This window comes from Phalangium opilio, unplaced genomic scaffold (assembly GCF_054372755.1).
Source record: "Phalangium opilio isolate 3A_F unplaced genomic scaffold, DU_Popi_V2 ptg000225l_1, whole genome shotgun sequence".
NCBI classification, from domain to species: domain Eukaryota; kingdom Metazoa; phylum Arthropoda; class Arachnida; order Opiliones; family Phalangiidae; genus Phalangium; species Phalangium opilio.
The window spans coordinates 638780-651269 of NW_028324219.1; the positions used below are offsets into that span (position 1 = coordinate 638780).

The following is a 12490-nucleotide window of genomic DNA, read 5'->3' on the forward strand; positions in this document are numbered from 1 at the left end:
TTAATCACTTTGACTGCATTTGTGTTCAAAACCAAACGGAAAAAACGACGGAGGCGAGATTCGAACTCGCTCGGGCAGAGCCCAATGGATTAGCAGTCCATCGCCTTAACCACTCGGCCACCCCGTCCTTGATTAAATCTGGTTTAATAATTTTGCCTGAATTTTTGATTAAAACAATCTGGTTAAAACGACGGAGGCGAGATTCGAACTCGCGCGGGCAGAGCCCAATGGATCAGCAGTCCATCGCCTTAACCACTCGGCCATTCCTTCATCGATTTAAACGAGTTTAATCACTTTGACTGCATTTGTGTTCAAAACAAAACGGATAAAACGACGGAGGCGAGATTCGAACTCGCGCGGGCAGAGCCCAATGGATCAGCAGTCCATCGCCTTAACCACTCGGCCACCCCGTCCTTGATTAAAACTGGTTTAATAATTTCGCCTGAATTTTTGATTAAAACCATCCGGTTAAAACGACGGAAGCGAGATTCGAACTCGCGCGGGCAGAGCCCAACGGATTAGCAGTCCATCGCCTTAACCACTTGGCCACCCCGTCCTCGATTAAAACTGGTTAAATCATTTCGACTGAATTTGTGAGTAAAACATCCGGTTAAAACGACGGATTCGAGATTCGAACTCGCGCGGGATTAGCGGTCCATCGCCTTAACCACTCGGCCATTCCTTCATCGGTTTAAGAGAGTTTAATCACTTTGACTGCATTTGTGTTCAAAACAAAACGGATAAAACGATGGAGGCGAGATTCGAACTCGCGCGGGCAGAGCCCAACGGATTAGCAGTCCATCGCCTTAACCACTCGGCCACCCCGTCCTCGATTAAAACCGGTTTAATCATTTCGCCTGAATTTTTGATTAAAACAATCCGGGTAAAACGACGGAGGCGAGATTCGAACTCGCGCGGGCAGAGCCCAACGGATTAGCAGTCCATCTCCTTAACCACTCGGCCACCCCGTCCTTGATTAAAACTTGTTTAATCTTTTCGCCTGAATTTTTGATTAAAACAATCCGGTTAAAACGACGGAAGTGAGGTTCGAACTCGCGCGGGCAGAGCCCAATGGATCAGCAGTCCATCGCCTTAACCACTCGGCCACCCCGTCCTTGATTAAAACTGGTTTAATAATTTCGCCTGAATTTTTGATTAAAACAATCCGGTTAAAACGACGGATTCGAGATTCGAACTCGCGCGGGCAGAGCCCAACGGATTAGCAGTCCATCGCCTTGGCCACCCCGTCCTCGATTAAAACTGGTTAAATCATTTCGACTGAATTTGTGAGTAAAACATCCGGTTAAAACGACGGATTCGAGATTCGAACTCGCGCGGGCAGAGCCCATTGGATTAGCGGTCCATCGCCTTAACCACTCGGCCATTCCTTCATCGATTTAAGAGAGTTTAATCACTTTGACTGCATTTGTGTTCAAAACAAAACGGATAAAACGACGGAGGCGAGATTCGAACTCGCGCGGGCAGAGCCCAACGGATTAGCAGTCCATCGCCTTAACCACTCGGCCACCCCGTCCTCGATTAAAACCGGTTTAATCATTTCGCCTGAATTTTTGATTAAAACAATCCGGTTAAAACGACGGAGGCGAGATTCGAACTCGCGCGGGCAGAGCCCATTGGATTAGCGGTCCATCGCCTTAACCACTCGGCCATTCCTTCATCGATTTAAGAGAGTTTAATCACTTAAACTGCATTTGTGTTCAAAACAAAACGGATAAAACGACGGAGGCGAGATTCGAACTCGCTCGGGCAGAGCCCAATGGATTAGCAGTCCATCGCCTTAACCACTCGGCCACCCCGTCCTTGAATAAATCTGGTTTAATAATTTTGCCTGAATTTTTGATTAAAACAATCTGGTTAAAACGACGGAGGCGAGATTCGAACTCGCGCGGGCAGAGCCCAACGGATTAGCAGTCCATCGCCTTAACCACTCGGCCACCCCGTCCTCGATTAAAACCGGTTTAATCATTTCGCCTGAATTTTTGATTAAAACAATCCGGTTAAAACGACGGAAGTGAGGTTCGAACTCGCGCGGGCAAAGCCCAAAGGATTAGCGGTCCATCTCCTTAACCACTCGGCCATTTCTTCATCGATTTAAGAGAGTTTAATCACTTTGACTGCATTTGTGTTCAAAACCAAACGGAAAAAACGACGGAGGCGAGATTCGAACTCGCTCGGGCAGAGCCCAATGGATTAGCAGTCCATCGCCTTAACCACTCGGCCACCCCGTCCTTGATTAAATCTGGTTTAATAATTTTGCCTGAATTTTTGATTAAAACAATCTGGTTAAAACGACGGAGGCGAGATTCGAACTCGCGCGGGCAGAGCCCAACGGATTAGCAGTCCATCGCCTTAACCACTCGGCCACCCCGTCCTTGATTAAAACTGGTTTAATAATTTTGCCTGAATTTTTGATTAAAACAATCTGGTTAAAACGACGGAGGCGAGATTCGAACTCGCGCGGGCAGCGCCCAACGGATTAGCAGTCCATCGCCTTAACCACTCGGCCATTCCTTCATCGATTTAAGAGAGTTTAATCACTTAAACTGCATTTCTGTTCAAAACAAAACGGATAAAACGACGGAGGCGAGATTCGAACTCGCTCGGGCAGAGCCCAATGGATTAGCAGTCCATCGCCTTAACCACTCGGCCACCCCGTCCTTGATTAAATCTGGTTTAATAATTTTGCCTGAATTTTTGATTAAAACAATCCGGTTAAAACGACGGAGGCGAGATTCGAACTCGCGCGGGCAGAGCCCAACGGATTAGCAGTCCATCGCCTTAACCACTCGGCCACCCCGTCCTCGATTAAAACCGGTTTAATCATTTCGCCTGAATTTTTGATTAAAACAATCCGGTTAAAACGACGGAAGTGAGGTTCGAACTCGCGCGGGCAAAGCCCAATGGATTAGCAGTCCATCTCCTTAACCACTCGGCCATTCCTTCATCGTTTTAAAAGAGTTTAATCACTTTGACTGCATTTGTGTTCAAAACAAAACGGAAAAAACGACGGAGGCGAGATTCGAACTCGCGCGGGCAGAGCCCAATGGATCAGCAGTCCATCGCCTTAACCACTCGGCCACCCCGTCCTTGATTAAAACTGGTTTAATAATTTCGCCTGAATTTTTGATTAAAACCATCCGGTTAAAACGACGGAAGCGAGATTCGAACTCGCGCGGGCAGAGCCCAACGGATTAGCAGTCCATCGCCTTAACCACTTGGCCACCCCGTCCTCGATTAAAACTGGTTAAATCATTTCGACTGAATTTGTGAGTAAAACATCCGGTTAAAACGACGGATTCGAGATTCGAACTCGCGCGGGATTAGCGGTCCATCGCCTTAACCACTCGGCCATTCCTTCATCGGTTTAAGAGAGTTTAATCACTTTGACTGCATTTGTGTTCAAAACAAAACGGATAAAACGATGGAGGCGAGATTCGAACTCGCGCGGGCAGAGCCCAACGGATTAGCAGTCCATCGCCTTAACCACTCGGCCACCCCGTCCTCGATTAAAACCGGTTTAATCATTTCGCCTGAATTTTTGATTAAAACAATCCGGGTAAAACGACGGAGGCGAGATTCGAACTCGCGCGGGCAGAGCCCAACGGATTAGCAGTCCATCTCCTTAACCACTCGGCCACCCCGTCCTTGATTAAAACTTGTTTAATCTTTTCGCCTGAATTTTTGATTAAAACAATCCGGTTAAAACGACGGAAGTGAGGTTCGAACTCGCGCGGGCAGAGCCCAATGGATCAGCAGTCCATCGCCTTAACCACTCGGCCACCCCGTCCTTGATTAAAACTGGTTTAATAATTTCGCCTGAATTTTTGATTAAAACAATCCGGTTAAAACGACGGATTCGAGATTCGAACTCGCGCGGGCAGAGCCCAACGGATTAGCAGTCCATCGCCTTGGCCACCCCGTCCTCGATTAAAACTGGTTAAATCATTTCGACTGAATTTGTGAGTAAAACATCCGGTTAAAACGACGGATTCGAGATTCGAACTCGCGCGGGCAGAGCCCATTGGATTAGCGGTCCATCGCCTTAACCACTCGGCCATTCCTTAATCGATTTAAGAGAGTTTAATCACTTTGACTTCATTTGTGTTCAAAACAAAACGGATAAAACGACGGAGGCGAGATTCGAACTCGCGCGGGCAGAGCCCAACGGATTAGCAGTCCATCGCCTTAACCACTCGGCCACCCCGTCCTCGATTAAAACCGGTTTAATCATTTCGCCTGAATTTTTGATTAAAACAATCCGGTTAAAACGACGGAGGCGAGATTCGAACTCGCGCGGGCAGAGCCCATTGGATTAGCGGTCCATCGCCTTAACCACTCGGCCATTCCTTCATCGATTTAAGAGAGTTTAATCACTTAAACTGCATTTGTGTTCAAAACAAAACGGATAAAACGACGGAGGCGAGATTCGAACTCGCTCGGGCAGAGCCCAATGGATTAGCAGTCCATCGCCTTAACCACTCGGCCACCCCGTCCTTGAATAAATCTGGTTTAATAATTTTGCCTGAATTTTTGATTAAAACAATCCGGGTAAAACGACGGAGGCGAGATTCGAACTCGCGCGGGCAGAGCCCAACGGATTAGCAGTCCATCTCCTTAACCACTCGGCCACCCCGTCCTTGATTAAAACTTGTTTAATCTTTTCGCCTGAATTTTTGATTAAAACAATCCGGTTAAAACGACGGAAGTGAGGTTCGAACTCGCGCGGGCAGAGCCCAATGGATCAGCAGTCCATCGCCTTAACCACTCGGCCACCCCGTCCTTGATTAAAACTGGTTTAATAATTTCGCCTGAATTTTTGATTAAAACAATCCGGTTAAAACGACGGATTCGAGATTCGAACTCGCGCGGGCTGAGCCCAACGGATTAGCAGTCCATCGCCTTGGCCACCCCGTCCTCGATTAAAACTGGTTAAATCATTTCGACTGAATTTGTGAGTAAAACATCCGGTTAAAACGACGGATTCGAGATTCGAACTCGCGCGGGCAGAGCCCATTGGATTAGCGGTCCATCGCCTTAACCACTCGGCCATTCCTTCATCGATTTAAGAGAGTTTAATCACTTTGACTGCATTTGTGTTCAAAACAAAACGGATAAAACGACGGAGGCGAGATTCGAACTCGCGCGGGCAGAGCCCAACGGATTAGCAGTCCATCGCCTTAACCACTCGGCCACCCCGTCCTCGATTAAAACCGGTTTAATCATTTCGCCTGAATTTTTGATTAAAACAATCCGGTTAAAACGACGGAGGCGAGATTCGAACTCGCGCGGGCAGAGCCCATTGGATTAGCGGTCCATCGCCTTAACCACTCGGCCATTCCTTCATCGATTTAAGAGAGTTTAATCACTTAAACTGCATTTGTGTTCAAAACAAAACGGATAAAACGACGGAGGCGAGATTCGAACTCGCTCGGGCAGAGCCCAATGGATTAGCAGTCCATCGCCTTAACCACTCGGCCACCCCGTCCTTGAATAAATCTGGTTTAATAATTTTGCCTGAATTTTTGATTAAAACAATCTGGTTAAAACGACGGAGGCGAGATTCGAACTCGCGCGGGCAGAGCCCAACGGATTAGCAGTCCATCGCCTTAACCACTCGGCCACCCCGTCCTCGATTAAAACCGGTTTAATCATTTCGCCTGAATTTTTGATTAAAACAATCCGGTTAAAACGACGGAAGTGAGGTTCGAACTCGCGCGGGCAAAGCCCAAAGGATTAGCGGTCCATCTCCTTAACCACTCGGCCATTTCTTCATCGATTTAAGAGAGTTTAATCACTTTGACTGCATTTGTGTTCAAAACCAAACGGAAAAAACGACGGAGGCGAGATTCGAACTCGCTCGGGCAGAGCCCAATGGATTAGCAGTCCATCGCCTTAACCACTCGGCCACCCCGTCCTTGATTAAATCTGGTTTAATAATTTTGCCTGAATTTTTGATTAAAACAATCTGGTTAAAACGACGGAGGCGAGATTCGATCTCGCGCGGGCAGAGCCCAATGGATCAGCAGTCCATCGCCTTAACCACTCGGCCATTCCTTCATCGATTTAAACGAGTTTAATCACTTTGACTGCATTTGTGTTCAAAACAAAACGGATAAAACGACGGAGGCGAGATTCGAACTCGCGCGGGCAGAGCCCAATGGATCAGCAGTCCATCGCCTTAACCACTCGGCCACCCCGTCCTTGATTAAAACTGGTTTAATAATTTCGCCTGAATTTTTGATTAAAACCATCCGGTTAAAACGACGGAAGCGAGATTCGAACTCGCGCGGGCAGAGCCCAACGGATTAGCAGTCCATCGCCTTAACCACTTGGCCACCCCGTCCTCGATTAAAACTGGTTAAATCATTTCGACTGAATTTGTGAGTAAAACATCCGGTTAAAACGACGGATTCGAGATTCGAACTCGCGCGGGATTAGCGGTCCATCGCCTTAACCACTCGGCCATTCCTTCATCGGTTTAAGAGAGTTTAATCACTTTGACTGCATTTGTGTTCAAAACAAAACGGATAAAACGATGGAGGCGAGATTCGAACTCGCGCGGGCAGAGCCCAACGGATTAGCAGTCCATCGCCTTAACCACTCGGCCACCCCGTCCTCGATTAAAACCGGTTTAATCATTTCGCCTGAATTTTTGATTAAAACAATCCGGGTAAATCGACGGAGGCGAGATTCGAACTCGCGCGGGCAGAGCCCAACGGATTAGCAGTCCATCTCCTTAACCACTCGGCCACCCCGTCCTTGATTAAAACTTGTTTAATCTTTTCGCCTGAATTTTTGATTAAAACAATCCGGTTAAAACGACGGAAGTGAGGTTCGAACTCGCGCGGGCAGAGCCCAATGGATCAGCAGTCCATCGCCTTAACCACTCGGCCACCCCGTCCTTGATTAAAACTGGTTTAATAATTTCGCCTGAATTTTTGATTAAAACAATCCGGTTAAAACGACGGATTCGAGATTCGAACTCGCGCGGGCAGAGCCCAACGGATTAGCAGTCCATCGCCTTGGCCACCCCGTCCTCGATTAAAACTGGTTAAATCATTTCGACTGAATTTGTGAGTAAAACATCCGGTTAAAACGACGGATTCGAGATTCGAACTCGCGCGGGCAGAGCCCATTGGATTAGCGGTCCATCGCCTTAACCACTCGGCCATTCCTTCATCGATTTAAGAGAGTTTAATCACTTTGACTGCATTTGTGTTCAAAACAAAACGGATAAAACGACGGAGGCGAGATTCGAACTCGCGCGGGCAGAGCCCAACGGATTAGCAGTCCATCGCCTTAACCACTCGGCCACCCCGTCCTCGATTAAAACCGGTTTAATCATTTCGCCTGAATTTTTGATTAAAACAATCCGGTTAAAACGACGGAGGCGAGATTCGAACTCGCGCGGGCAGAGCCCATTGGATTAGCGGTCCATCGCCTTAACCACTCGGCCATTCCTTCATCGATTTAAGAGAGTTTAATCACTTAAACTGCATTTGTGTTCAAAACAAAACGGATAAAACGACGGAGGCGAGATTCGAACTCGCTCGGGCAGAGCCCAATGGATTAGCAGTCCATCGCCTTAACCACTCGGCCACCCCGTCCTTGAATAAATCTGGTTTAATAATTTTGCCTGAATTTTTGATTAAAACAATCTGGTTAAAACGACGGAGGCGAGATTCGAACTCGCGCGGGCAGAGCCCAACGGATTAGCAGTCCATCGCCTTAACCACTCGGCCACCCCGTCCTTGATTAAAACTGGTTTAATAATTTCGCCTGAATTTTTGATTAAAACAATCCGGTTAAAACGACGGATTCGAGATTCGAACTCGCGCGGGCAGAGCCCAACGGATTAGCAGTCCATCGCCTTGGCCACCCCGTCCTCGATTAAAACTGGTTAAATCATTTCGACTGAATTTGTGAGTAAAACATCCGGTTAAAACGACGGATTCGAGATTCGAACTCGCGCGGGCAGAGCTTATTGGATTAGCGGTCCATCGCCTTAACCACTCGGCCATTCCTTCATCGATTTAAGAGAGTTTAATCACTTTGACTGCATTTGTGTTCAAAACAAAACGGATAAAACGACGGAGGCGAGATTCGAACTCGCGCGGGCAGAGCCCAACGGATTAGCAGTCCATCGCCTTAACCACTCGGCCACCCCGTCCTCGATTAAAACCGGTTTAATCATTTCGCCTGAATTTTTGATTAAAACAATCCGGTTAAAACGACGGAGGCGAGATTCGAACTCGCGCGGGCAGAGCCCATTGGATTAGCGGTCCATCGCCTTAACCACTCGGCCATTCCTTCATCGATTTAAGAGAGTTTAATCACTTAAACTGCATTTGTGTTCAAAACAAAACGGATAAAACGACGGAGGCGAGATTCGAACTCGCTCGGGCAGAGCCCAATGGATTAGCAGTCCATCGCCTTAACCACTCGGCCACCCCGTCCTTGAATAAATCTGGTTTAATAATTTTGCCTGAATTTTTGATTAAAACAATCTGGTTAAAACGACGGAGGCGAGATTCGAACTCGCGCGGGCAGAGCCCAACGGATTAGCAGTCCATCGCCTTAACCACTCGGCCACCCCGTCCTCGATTAAAACCGGTTTAATCATTTCGCCTGAATTTTTGATTAAAACAATCCGGTTAAAACGACGGAAGTGAGGTTCGAACTCGCGCGGGCAAAGCCCAAAGGATTAGCGGTCCATCTCCTTAACCACTCGGCCATTTCTTCATCGATTTAAGAGAGTTTAATCACTTTGACTGCATTTGTGTTCAAAACCAAACGGAAAAAACGACGGAGGCGAGATTCGAACTCGCTCGGGCAGAGCCCAATGGATTAGCAGTCCATCGCCTTAACCACTCGGCCACCCCGTCCTTGATTAAATCTGGTTTAATAATTTTGCCTGAATTTTTGATTAAAACAATCTGGTTAAAACGACGGAGGCGAGATTCGAACTCGCGCGGGCAGAGCCCAATGGATCAGCAGTCCATCGCCTTAACCACTCGGCCATTCCTTCATCGATTTAAACGAGTTTAATCACTTTGACTGCATTTGTGTTCAAAACAAAACGGATAAAACGACGGAGGCGAGATTCGAACTCGCGCGGGCAGAGCCCAATGGATCAGCAGTCCATCGCCTTAACCACTCGGCCACCCCGTCCTTGATTAAAACTGGTTTAATAATTTCGCCTGAATTTTTGATTAAAACCATCCGGTTAAAACGACGGAAGCGAGATTCGAACTCGCGCGGGCAGAGCCCAACGGATTAGCAGTCCATCGCCTTAACCACTTGGCCACCCCGTCCTCGATTAAAACTGGTTAAATCATTTCGACTGAATTTGTGAGTAAAACATCCGGTTAAAACGACGGATTCGAGATTCGAACTCGCGCGGGATTAGCGGTCCATCGCCTTAACCACTCGGCCATTCCTTCATCGGTTTAAGAGAGTTTAATCACTTTGACTGCATTTGTGTTCAAAACAAAACGGATAAAACGATGGAGGCGAGATTCGAACTCGCGCGGGCAGAGCCCAACGGATTAGCAGTCCATCGCCTTAACCACTCGGCCACCCCGTCCTCGATTAAAACCGGTTTAATCATTTCGCCTGAATTTTTGATTAAAACAATCCGGGTAAAACGACGGAGGCGAGATTCGAACTCGCGCGGGCAGAGCCCAACGGATTAGCAGTCCATCTCCTTAACCACTCGGCCACCCCGTCCTTGATTAAAACTTGTTTAATCTTTTCGCCTGAATTTTTGATTAAAACAATCCGGTTAAAACGACGGAAGTGAGGTTCGAACTCGCGCGGGCAGAGCCCAATGGATCAGCAGTCCATCGCCTTAACCACTCGGCCACCCCGTCCTTGATTAAAACTGGTTTAATAATTTCGCCTGAATTTTTGATTAAAACAATCCGGTTAAAACGACGGATTCGAGATTCGAACTCGCGCGGGCAGAGCCCAACGGATTAGCAGTCCATCGCCTTGGCCACCCCGTCCTCGATTAAAACTGGTTAAATCATTTCGACTGAATTTGTGAGTAAAACATCCGGTTAAAACGACGGATTCGAGATTCGAACTCGCGCGGGCAGAGCCCATTGGATTAGCGGTCCATCGCCTTAACCACTCGGCCATTCCTTCATCGATTTAAGAGAGTTTAATCACTTTGACTGCATTTGTGTTCAAAACAAAACGGATAAAACGACGGAGGCGAGATTCGAACTCGCGCGGGCAGAGCCCAACGGATTAGCAGTCCATCGCCTTAACCACTCGGCCACCCCGTCCTCGATTAAAACCGGTTTAATCATTTCGCCTGAATTTTTGATTAAAACAATCCGGTTAAAACGACGGAGGCGAGATTCGAACTCGCGCGGGCAGAGCCCATTGGATTAGCGGTCCATCGCCTTAACCACTCGGCCATTCCTTCATCGATTTAAGAGAGTTTAATCACTTAAACTGCATTTGTGTTCAAAACAAAACGGATAAAACGACGGAGGCGAGATTCGAACTCGCTCGGGCAGAGCCCAATGGATTAGCAGTCCATCGCCTTAACCACTCGGCCACCCCGTCCTTGAATAAATCTGGTTTAATAATTTTGCCTGAATTTTTGATTAAAACAATCTGGTTAAAACGACGGAGGCGAGATTCGAACTCGCGCGGGCAGAGCCCAACGGATTAGCAGTCCATCGCCTTAACCACTCGGCCACCCCGTCCTCGATTAAAACCGGTTTAATCATTTCGCCTGAATTTTTGATTAAAACAATCCGGTTAAAACGACGGAAGTGAGGTTCGAACTCGCGCGGGCAAAGCCCAAAGGATTAGCGGTCCATCTCCTTAACCACTCGGCCATTTCTTCATCGATTTAAGAGAGTTTAATCACTTTGACTGCATTTGTGTTCAAAACCAAACGGAAAAAACGACGGAGGCGAGATTCGAACTCGCTCGGGCAGAGCCCAATGGATTAGCAGTCCATCGCCTTAACCACTCGGCCACCCCGTCCTTGATTAAATCTGGTTTAATAATTTTGCCTGAATTTTTGATTAAAACAATCTGGTTAAAACGACGGAGGCGAGATTCGAACTCGCGCGGGCAGAGCCCAACGGATTAGCAGTCCATCGCCTTAACCACTCGGCCACCCCGTCCTTGATTAAAACTGGTTTAATAATTTTGCCTGAATTTTTGATTAAAACAATCTGGTTAAAACGACGGAGGCGAGATTCGAACTCGCGCGGGCAGCGCCCAACGGATTAGCAGTCCATCGCCTTAACCACTCGGCCATTCCTTCATCGATTTAAGAGAGTTTAATCACTTAAACTGCATTTCTGTTCAAAACAAAACGGATAAAACGACGGAGGCGAGATTCGAACTCGCTCGGGCAGAGCCCAATGGATTAGCAGTCCATCGCCTTAACCACTCGGCCACCCCGTCCTTGATTAAATCTGGTTTAATAATTTTGCCTGAATTTTTGATTAAAACAATCCGGTTAAAACGACGGAGGCGAGATTCGAACTCGCGCGGGCAGAGCCCAACGGATTAGCAGTCCATCGCCTTAACCACTCGGCCACCCCGTCCTCGATTAAAACCGGTTTAATCATTTCGCCTGAATTTTTGATTAAAACAATCCGGTTAAAACGACGGAAGTGAGGTTCGAACTCGCGCGGGCAAAGCCCAATGGATTAGCAGTCCATCTCCTTAACCACTCGGCCATTCCTTCATCGTTTTAAAAGAGTTTAATCACTTTGACTGCATTTGTGTTCAAAACAAAACGGAAAAAACGACGGAGGCGAGATTCGAACTCGCGCGGGCAGAGCCCAATGGATCAGCAGTCCATCGCCTTAACCACTCGGCCACCCCGTCCTTGATTAAAACTGGTTTAATAATTTCGCCTGAATTTTTGATTAAAACCATCCGGTTAAAACGACGGAAGCGAGATTCGAACTCGCGCGGGCAGAGCCCAACGGATTAGCAGTCCATCGCCTTAACCACTTGGCCACCCCGTCCTCGATTAAAACTGGTTAAATCATTTCGACTGAATTTGTGAGTAAAACATCCGGTTAAAACGACGGATTCGAGATTCGAACTCGCGCGGGATTAGCGGTCCATCGCCTTAACCACTCGGCCATTCCTTCATCGGTTTAAGAGAGTTTAATCACTTTGACTGCATTTGTGTTCAAAACAAAACGGATAAAACGATGGAGGCGAGATTCGAACTCGCGCGGGCAGAGCCCAACGGATTAGCAGTCCATCGCCTTAACCACTCGGCCACCCCGTCCTCGATTAAAACCGGTTTAATCATTTCGCCTGAATTTTTGATTAAAACAATCCGGGTAAAACGACGGAGGCGAGATTCGAACTCGCGCGGGCAGAGCCCAACGGATTAGCAGTCCATCTCCTTAACCACTCGGCCACCCCGTCCTTGATTAAAACTTGTTTAATCTTTTCGCCTGAATTTTTGATTAAA

General features: G+C 47.6%; 67 non-coding genes across 67 annotated transcripts; all 67 read right to left on the bottom strand.

Moving 5' to 3' along the window:
• Nucleotides 1–45: 45 nt before the first annotated feature.
• Nucleotides 46–127, bottom strand: TRNAS-GCU (transfer RNA serine (anticodon GCU)). The gene has a single exon. It is a non-coding gene; the product is annotated as a tRNA-Ser (tRNA).
• Nucleotides 128–188: 61 nt separating this feature from the next.
• Nucleotides 189–270, bottom strand: TRNAS-GCU (transfer RNA serine (anticodon GCU)). The gene has a single exon. It is a non-coding gene; the product is annotated as a tRNA-Ser (tRNA).
• Nucleotides 271–331: 61 nt separating this feature from the next.
• Nucleotides 332–413, bottom strand: TRNAS-GCU (transfer RNA serine (anticodon GCU)). The gene has a single exon. It is a non-coding gene; the product is annotated as a tRNA-Ser (tRNA).
• A 61-nt stretch (nucleotides 414–474) lies between these two features.
• Nucleotides 475–556, bottom strand: TRNAS-GCU (transfer RNA serine (anticodon GCU)). Its single transcript has one exon. It is a non-coding gene; the product is annotated as a tRNA-Ser (tRNA).
• A 190-nt stretch (nucleotides 557–746) lies between these two features.
• On the bottom strand, nucleotides 747–828 carry TRNAS-GCU (transfer RNA serine (anticodon GCU)). The gene has a single exon. It is a non-coding gene; the product is annotated as a tRNA-Ser (tRNA).
• Nucleotides 829–889: 61 nt separating this feature from the next.
• Nucleotides 890–971, bottom strand: TRNAS-GCU (transfer RNA serine (anticodon GCU)). The gene has a single exon. It is a non-coding gene; the product is annotated as a tRNA-Ser (tRNA).
• Nucleotides 972–1032: 61 nt separating this feature from the next.
• On the bottom strand, nucleotides 1033–1114 carry TRNAS-GCU (transfer RNA serine (anticodon GCU)). Its single transcript has one exon. It is a non-coding gene; the product is annotated as a tRNA-Ser (tRNA).
• A 338-nt stretch (nucleotides 1115–1452) lies between these two features.
• On the bottom strand, nucleotides 1453–1534 carry TRNAS-GCU (transfer RNA serine (anticodon GCU)). Its single transcript has one exon. It is a non-coding gene; the product is annotated as a tRNA-Ser (tRNA).
• Nucleotides 1535–1595: 61 nt separating this feature from the next.
• Nucleotides 1596–1677, bottom strand: TRNAS-GCU (transfer RNA serine (anticodon GCU)). The gene has a single exon. It is a non-coding gene; the product is annotated as a tRNA-Ser (tRNA).
• Nucleotides 1678–1738: 61 nt separating this feature from the next.
• On the bottom strand, nucleotides 1739–1820 carry TRNAS-GCU (transfer RNA serine (anticodon GCU)). The gene has a single exon. It is a non-coding gene; the product is annotated as a tRNA-Ser (tRNA).
• A 61-nt stretch (nucleotides 1821–1881) lies between these two features.
• Nucleotides 1882–1963, bottom strand: TRNAS-GCU (transfer RNA serine (anticodon GCU)). The gene has a single exon. It is a non-coding gene; the product is annotated as a tRNA-Ser (tRNA).
• Nucleotides 1964–2167: 204 nt separating this feature from the next.
• TRNAS-GCU (transfer RNA serine (anticodon GCU)) lies at nucleotides 2168–2249 on the bottom strand. Its single transcript has one exon. It is a non-coding gene; the product is annotated as a tRNA-Ser (tRNA).
• Nucleotides 2250–2310: 61 nt separating this feature from the next.
• TRNAS-GCU (transfer RNA serine (anticodon GCU)) lies at nucleotides 2311–2392 on the bottom strand. Its single transcript has one exon. It is a non-coding gene; the product is annotated as a tRNA-Ser (tRNA).
• Nucleotides 2393–2453: 61 nt separating this feature from the next.
• On the bottom strand, nucleotides 2454–2535 carry TRNAS-GCU (transfer RNA serine (anticodon GCU)). Its single transcript has one exon. It is a non-coding gene; the product is annotated as a tRNA-Ser (tRNA).
• A 61-nt stretch (nucleotides 2536–2596) lies between these two features.
• On the bottom strand, nucleotides 2597–2678 carry TRNAS-GCU (transfer RNA serine (anticodon GCU)). Its single transcript has one exon. It is a non-coding gene; the product is annotated as a tRNA-Ser (tRNA).
• Nucleotides 2679–2739: 61 nt separating this feature from the next.
• On the bottom strand, nucleotides 2740–2821 carry TRNAS-GCU (transfer RNA serine (anticodon GCU)). The gene has a single exon. It is a non-coding gene; the product is annotated as a tRNA-Ser (tRNA).
• A 61-nt stretch (nucleotides 2822–2882) lies between these two features.
• TRNAS-GCU (transfer RNA serine (anticodon GCU)) lies at nucleotides 2883–2964 on the bottom strand. Its single transcript has one exon. It is a non-coding gene; the product is annotated as a tRNA-Ser (tRNA).
• A 61-nt stretch (nucleotides 2965–3025) lies between these two features.
• TRNAS-GCU (transfer RNA serine (anticodon GCU)) lies at nucleotides 3026–3107 on the bottom strand. Its single transcript has one exon. It is a non-coding gene; the product is annotated as a tRNA-Ser (tRNA).
• A 61-nt stretch (nucleotides 3108–3168) lies between these two features.
• On the bottom strand, nucleotides 3169–3250 carry TRNAS-GCU (transfer RNA serine (anticodon GCU)). Its single transcript has one exon. It is a non-coding gene; the product is annotated as a tRNA-Ser (tRNA).
• A 190-nt stretch (nucleotides 3251–3440) lies between these two features.
• On the bottom strand, nucleotides 3441–3522 carry TRNAS-GCU (transfer RNA serine (anticodon GCU)). Its single transcript has one exon. It is a non-coding gene; the product is annotated as a tRNA-Ser (tRNA).
• Nucleotides 3523–3583: 61 nt separating this feature from the next.
• TRNAS-GCU (transfer RNA serine (anticodon GCU)) lies at nucleotides 3584–3665 on the bottom strand. The gene has a single exon. It is a non-coding gene; the product is annotated as a tRNA-Ser (tRNA).
• A 61-nt stretch (nucleotides 3666–3726) lies between these two features.
• Nucleotides 3727–3808, bottom strand: TRNAS-GCU (transfer RNA serine (anticodon GCU)). Its single transcript has one exon. It is a non-coding gene; the product is annotated as a tRNA-Ser (tRNA).
• A 338-nt stretch (nucleotides 3809–4146) lies between these two features.
• On the bottom strand, nucleotides 4147–4228 carry TRNAS-GCU (transfer RNA serine (anticodon GCU)). Its single transcript has one exon. It is a non-coding gene; the product is annotated as a tRNA-Ser (tRNA).
• Nucleotides 4229–4289: 61 nt separating this feature from the next.
• TRNAS-GCU (transfer RNA serine (anticodon GCU)) lies at nucleotides 4290–4371 on the bottom strand. Its single transcript has one exon. It is a non-coding gene; the product is annotated as a tRNA-Ser (tRNA).
• Nucleotides 4372–4432: 61 nt separating this feature from the next.
• On the bottom strand, nucleotides 4433–4514 carry TRNAS-GCU (transfer RNA serine (anticodon GCU)). The gene has a single exon. It is a non-coding gene; the product is annotated as a tRNA-Ser (tRNA).
• A 61-nt stretch (nucleotides 4515–4575) lies between these two features.
• TRNAS-GCU (transfer RNA serine (anticodon GCU)) lies at nucleotides 4576–4657 on the bottom strand. The gene has a single exon. It is a non-coding gene; the product is annotated as a tRNA-Ser (tRNA).
• Nucleotides 4658–4718: 61 nt separating this feature from the next.
• On the bottom strand, nucleotides 4719–4800 carry TRNAS-GCU (transfer RNA serine (anticodon GCU)). Its single transcript has one exon. It is a non-coding gene; the product is annotated as a tRNA-Ser (tRNA).
• A 338-nt stretch (nucleotides 4801–5138) lies between these two features.
• On the bottom strand, nucleotides 5139–5220 carry TRNAS-GCU (transfer RNA serine (anticodon GCU)). The gene has a single exon. It is a non-coding gene; the product is annotated as a tRNA-Ser (tRNA).
• Nucleotides 5221–5281: 61 nt separating this feature from the next.
• TRNAS-GCU (transfer RNA serine (anticodon GCU)) lies at nucleotides 5282–5363 on the bottom strand. Its single transcript has one exon. It is a non-coding gene; the product is annotated as a tRNA-Ser (tRNA).
• Nucleotides 5364–5424: 61 nt separating this feature from the next.
• Nucleotides 5425–5506, bottom strand: TRNAS-GCU (transfer RNA serine (anticodon GCU)). Its single transcript has one exon. It is a non-coding gene; the product is annotated as a tRNA-Ser (tRNA).
• A 61-nt stretch (nucleotides 5507–5567) lies between these two features.
• TRNAS-GCU (transfer RNA serine (anticodon GCU)) lies at nucleotides 5568–5649 on the bottom strand. Its single transcript has one exon. It is a non-coding gene; the product is annotated as a tRNA-Ser (tRNA).
• Nucleotides 5650–5853: 204 nt separating this feature from the next.
• On the bottom strand, nucleotides 5854–5935 carry TRNAS-GCU (transfer RNA serine (anticodon GCU)). The gene has a single exon. It is a non-coding gene; the product is annotated as a tRNA-Ser (tRNA).
• Nucleotides 5936–5996: 61 nt separating this feature from the next.
• TRNAS-GCU (transfer RNA serine (anticodon GCU)) lies at nucleotides 5997–6078 on the bottom strand. The gene has a single exon. It is a non-coding gene; the product is annotated as a tRNA-Ser (tRNA).
• Nucleotides 6079–6139: 61 nt separating this feature from the next.
• Nucleotides 6140–6221, bottom strand: TRNAS-GCU (transfer RNA serine (anticodon GCU)). The gene has a single exon. It is a non-coding gene; the product is annotated as a tRNA-Ser (tRNA).
• Nucleotides 6222–6282: 61 nt separating this feature from the next.
• On the bottom strand, nucleotides 6283–6364 carry TRNAS-GCU (transfer RNA serine (anticodon GCU)). The gene has a single exon. It is a non-coding gene; the product is annotated as a tRNA-Ser (tRNA).
• A 190-nt stretch (nucleotides 6365–6554) lies between these two features.
• On the bottom strand, nucleotides 6555–6636 carry TRNAS-GCU (transfer RNA serine (anticodon GCU)). The gene has a single exon. It is a non-coding gene; the product is annotated as a tRNA-Ser (tRNA).
• A 61-nt stretch (nucleotides 6637–6697) lies between these two features.
• On the bottom strand, nucleotides 6698–6779 carry TRNAS-GCU (transfer RNA serine (anticodon GCU)). The gene has a single exon. It is a non-coding gene; the product is annotated as a tRNA-Ser (tRNA).
• A 61-nt stretch (nucleotides 6780–6840) lies between these two features.
• TRNAS-GCU (transfer RNA serine (anticodon GCU)) lies at nucleotides 6841–6922 on the bottom strand. Its single transcript has one exon. It is a non-coding gene; the product is annotated as a tRNA-Ser (tRNA).
• Nucleotides 6923–7260: 338 nt separating this feature from the next.
• Nucleotides 7261–7342, bottom strand: TRNAS-GCU (transfer RNA serine (anticodon GCU)). The gene has a single exon. It is a non-coding gene; the product is annotated as a tRNA-Ser (tRNA).
• Nucleotides 7343–7403: 61 nt separating this feature from the next.
• Nucleotides 7404–7485, bottom strand: TRNAS-GCU (transfer RNA serine (anticodon GCU)). The gene has a single exon. It is a non-coding gene; the product is annotated as a tRNA-Ser (tRNA).
• Nucleotides 7486–7546: 61 nt separating this feature from the next.
• Nucleotides 7547–7628, bottom strand: TRNAS-GCU (transfer RNA serine (anticodon GCU)). The gene has a single exon. It is a non-coding gene; the product is annotated as a tRNA-Ser (tRNA).
• Nucleotides 7629–7689: 61 nt separating this feature from the next.
• On the bottom strand, nucleotides 7690–7771 carry TRNAS-GCU (transfer RNA serine (anticodon GCU)). The gene has a single exon. It is a non-coding gene; the product is annotated as a tRNA-Ser (tRNA).
• A 338-nt stretch (nucleotides 7772–8109) lies between these two features.
• On the bottom strand, nucleotides 8110–8191 carry TRNAS-GCU (transfer RNA serine (anticodon GCU)). Its single transcript has one exon. It is a non-coding gene; the product is annotated as a tRNA-Ser (tRNA).
• A 61-nt stretch (nucleotides 8192–8252) lies between these two features.
• On the bottom strand, nucleotides 8253–8334 carry TRNAS-GCU (transfer RNA serine (anticodon GCU)). The gene has a single exon. It is a non-coding gene; the product is annotated as a tRNA-Ser (tRNA).
• A 61-nt stretch (nucleotides 8335–8395) lies between these two features.
• Nucleotides 8396–8477, bottom strand: TRNAS-GCU (transfer RNA serine (anticodon GCU)). The gene has a single exon. It is a non-coding gene; the product is annotated as a tRNA-Ser (tRNA).
• A 61-nt stretch (nucleotides 8478–8538) lies between these two features.
• TRNAS-GCU (transfer RNA serine (anticodon GCU)) lies at nucleotides 8539–8620 on the bottom strand. The gene has a single exon. It is a non-coding gene; the product is annotated as a tRNA-Ser (tRNA).
• A 204-nt stretch (nucleotides 8621–8824) lies between these two features.
• TRNAS-GCU (transfer RNA serine (anticodon GCU)) lies at nucleotides 8825–8906 on the bottom strand. The gene has a single exon. It is a non-coding gene; the product is annotated as a tRNA-Ser (tRNA).
• A 61-nt stretch (nucleotides 8907–8967) lies between these two features.
• Nucleotides 8968–9049, bottom strand: TRNAS-GCU (transfer RNA serine (anticodon GCU)). The gene has a single exon. It is a non-coding gene; the product is annotated as a tRNA-Ser (tRNA).
• A 61-nt stretch (nucleotides 9050–9110) lies between these two features.
• On the bottom strand, nucleotides 9111–9192 carry TRNAS-GCU (transfer RNA serine (anticodon GCU)). The gene has a single exon. It is a non-coding gene; the product is annotated as a tRNA-Ser (tRNA).
• A 61-nt stretch (nucleotides 9193–9253) lies between these two features.
• Nucleotides 9254–9335, bottom strand: TRNAS-GCU (transfer RNA serine (anticodon GCU)). The gene has a single exon. It is a non-coding gene; the product is annotated as a tRNA-Ser (tRNA).
• Nucleotides 9336–9525: 190 nt separating this feature from the next.
• On the bottom strand, nucleotides 9526–9607 carry TRNAS-GCU (transfer RNA serine (anticodon GCU)). The gene has a single exon. It is a non-coding gene; the product is annotated as a tRNA-Ser (tRNA).
• Nucleotides 9608–9668: 61 nt separating this feature from the next.
• On the bottom strand, nucleotides 9669–9750 carry TRNAS-GCU (transfer RNA serine (anticodon GCU)). Its single transcript has one exon. It is a non-coding gene; the product is annotated as a tRNA-Ser (tRNA).
• Nucleotides 9751–9811: 61 nt separating this feature from the next.
• On the bottom strand, nucleotides 9812–9893 carry TRNAS-GCU (transfer RNA serine (anticodon GCU)). The gene has a single exon. It is a non-coding gene; the product is annotated as a tRNA-Ser (tRNA).
• A 338-nt stretch (nucleotides 9894–10231) lies between these two features.
• TRNAS-GCU (transfer RNA serine (anticodon GCU)) lies at nucleotides 10232–10313 on the bottom strand. The gene has a single exon. It is a non-coding gene; the product is annotated as a tRNA-Ser (tRNA).
• Nucleotides 10314–10374: 61 nt separating this feature from the next.
• On the bottom strand, nucleotides 10375–10456 carry TRNAS-GCU (transfer RNA serine (anticodon GCU)). Its single transcript has one exon. It is a non-coding gene; the product is annotated as a tRNA-Ser (tRNA).
• Nucleotides 10457–10517: 61 nt separating this feature from the next.
• On the bottom strand, nucleotides 10518–10599 carry TRNAS-GCU (transfer RNA serine (anticodon GCU)). The gene has a single exon. It is a non-coding gene; the product is annotated as a tRNA-Ser (tRNA).
• A 61-nt stretch (nucleotides 10600–10660) lies between these two features.
• Nucleotides 10661–10742, bottom strand: TRNAS-GCU (transfer RNA serine (anticodon GCU)). Its single transcript has one exon. It is a non-coding gene; the product is annotated as a tRNA-Ser (tRNA).
• A 204-nt stretch (nucleotides 10743–10946) lies between these two features.
• Nucleotides 10947–11028, bottom strand: TRNAS-GCU (transfer RNA serine (anticodon GCU)). Its single transcript has one exon. It is a non-coding gene; the product is annotated as a tRNA-Ser (tRNA).
• A 61-nt stretch (nucleotides 11029–11089) lies between these two features.
• Nucleotides 11090–11171, bottom strand: TRNAS-GCU (transfer RNA serine (anticodon GCU)). The gene has a single exon. It is a non-coding gene; the product is annotated as a tRNA-Ser (tRNA).
• Nucleotides 11172–11232: 61 nt separating this feature from the next.
• On the bottom strand, nucleotides 11233–11314 carry TRNAS-GCU (transfer RNA serine (anticodon GCU)). Its single transcript has one exon. It is a non-coding gene; the product is annotated as a tRNA-Ser (tRNA).
• A 61-nt stretch (nucleotides 11315–11375) lies between these two features.
• On the bottom strand, nucleotides 11376–11457 carry TRNAS-GCU (transfer RNA serine (anticodon GCU)). Its single transcript has one exon. It is a non-coding gene; the product is annotated as a tRNA-Ser (tRNA).
• A 61-nt stretch (nucleotides 11458–11518) lies between these two features.
• Nucleotides 11519–11600, bottom strand: TRNAS-GCU (transfer RNA serine (anticodon GCU)). Its single transcript has one exon. It is a non-coding gene; the product is annotated as a tRNA-Ser (tRNA).
• A 61-nt stretch (nucleotides 11601–11661) lies between these two features.
• On the bottom strand, nucleotides 11662–11743 carry TRNAS-GCU (transfer RNA serine (anticodon GCU)). Its single transcript has one exon. It is a non-coding gene; the product is annotated as a tRNA-Ser (tRNA).
• Nucleotides 11744–11804: 61 nt separating this feature from the next.
• TRNAS-GCU (transfer RNA serine (anticodon GCU)) lies at nucleotides 11805–11886 on the bottom strand. The gene has a single exon. It is a non-coding gene; the product is annotated as a tRNA-Ser (tRNA).
• A 61-nt stretch (nucleotides 11887–11947) lies between these two features.
• On the bottom strand, nucleotides 11948–12029 carry TRNAS-GCU (transfer RNA serine (anticodon GCU)). Its single transcript has one exon. It is a non-coding gene; the product is annotated as a tRNA-Ser (tRNA).
• Nucleotides 12030–12219: 190 nt separating this feature from the next.
• Nucleotides 12220–12301, bottom strand: TRNAS-GCU (transfer RNA serine (anticodon GCU)). The gene has a single exon. It is a non-coding gene; the product is annotated as a tRNA-Ser (tRNA).
• A 61-nt stretch (nucleotides 12302–12362) lies between these two features.
• TRNAS-GCU (transfer RNA serine (anticodon GCU)) lies at nucleotides 12363–12444 on the bottom strand. The gene has a single exon. It is a non-coding gene; the product is annotated as a tRNA-Ser (tRNA).
• Between the last annotated feature and the right edge of the window lie 46 nt (nucleotides 12445–12490).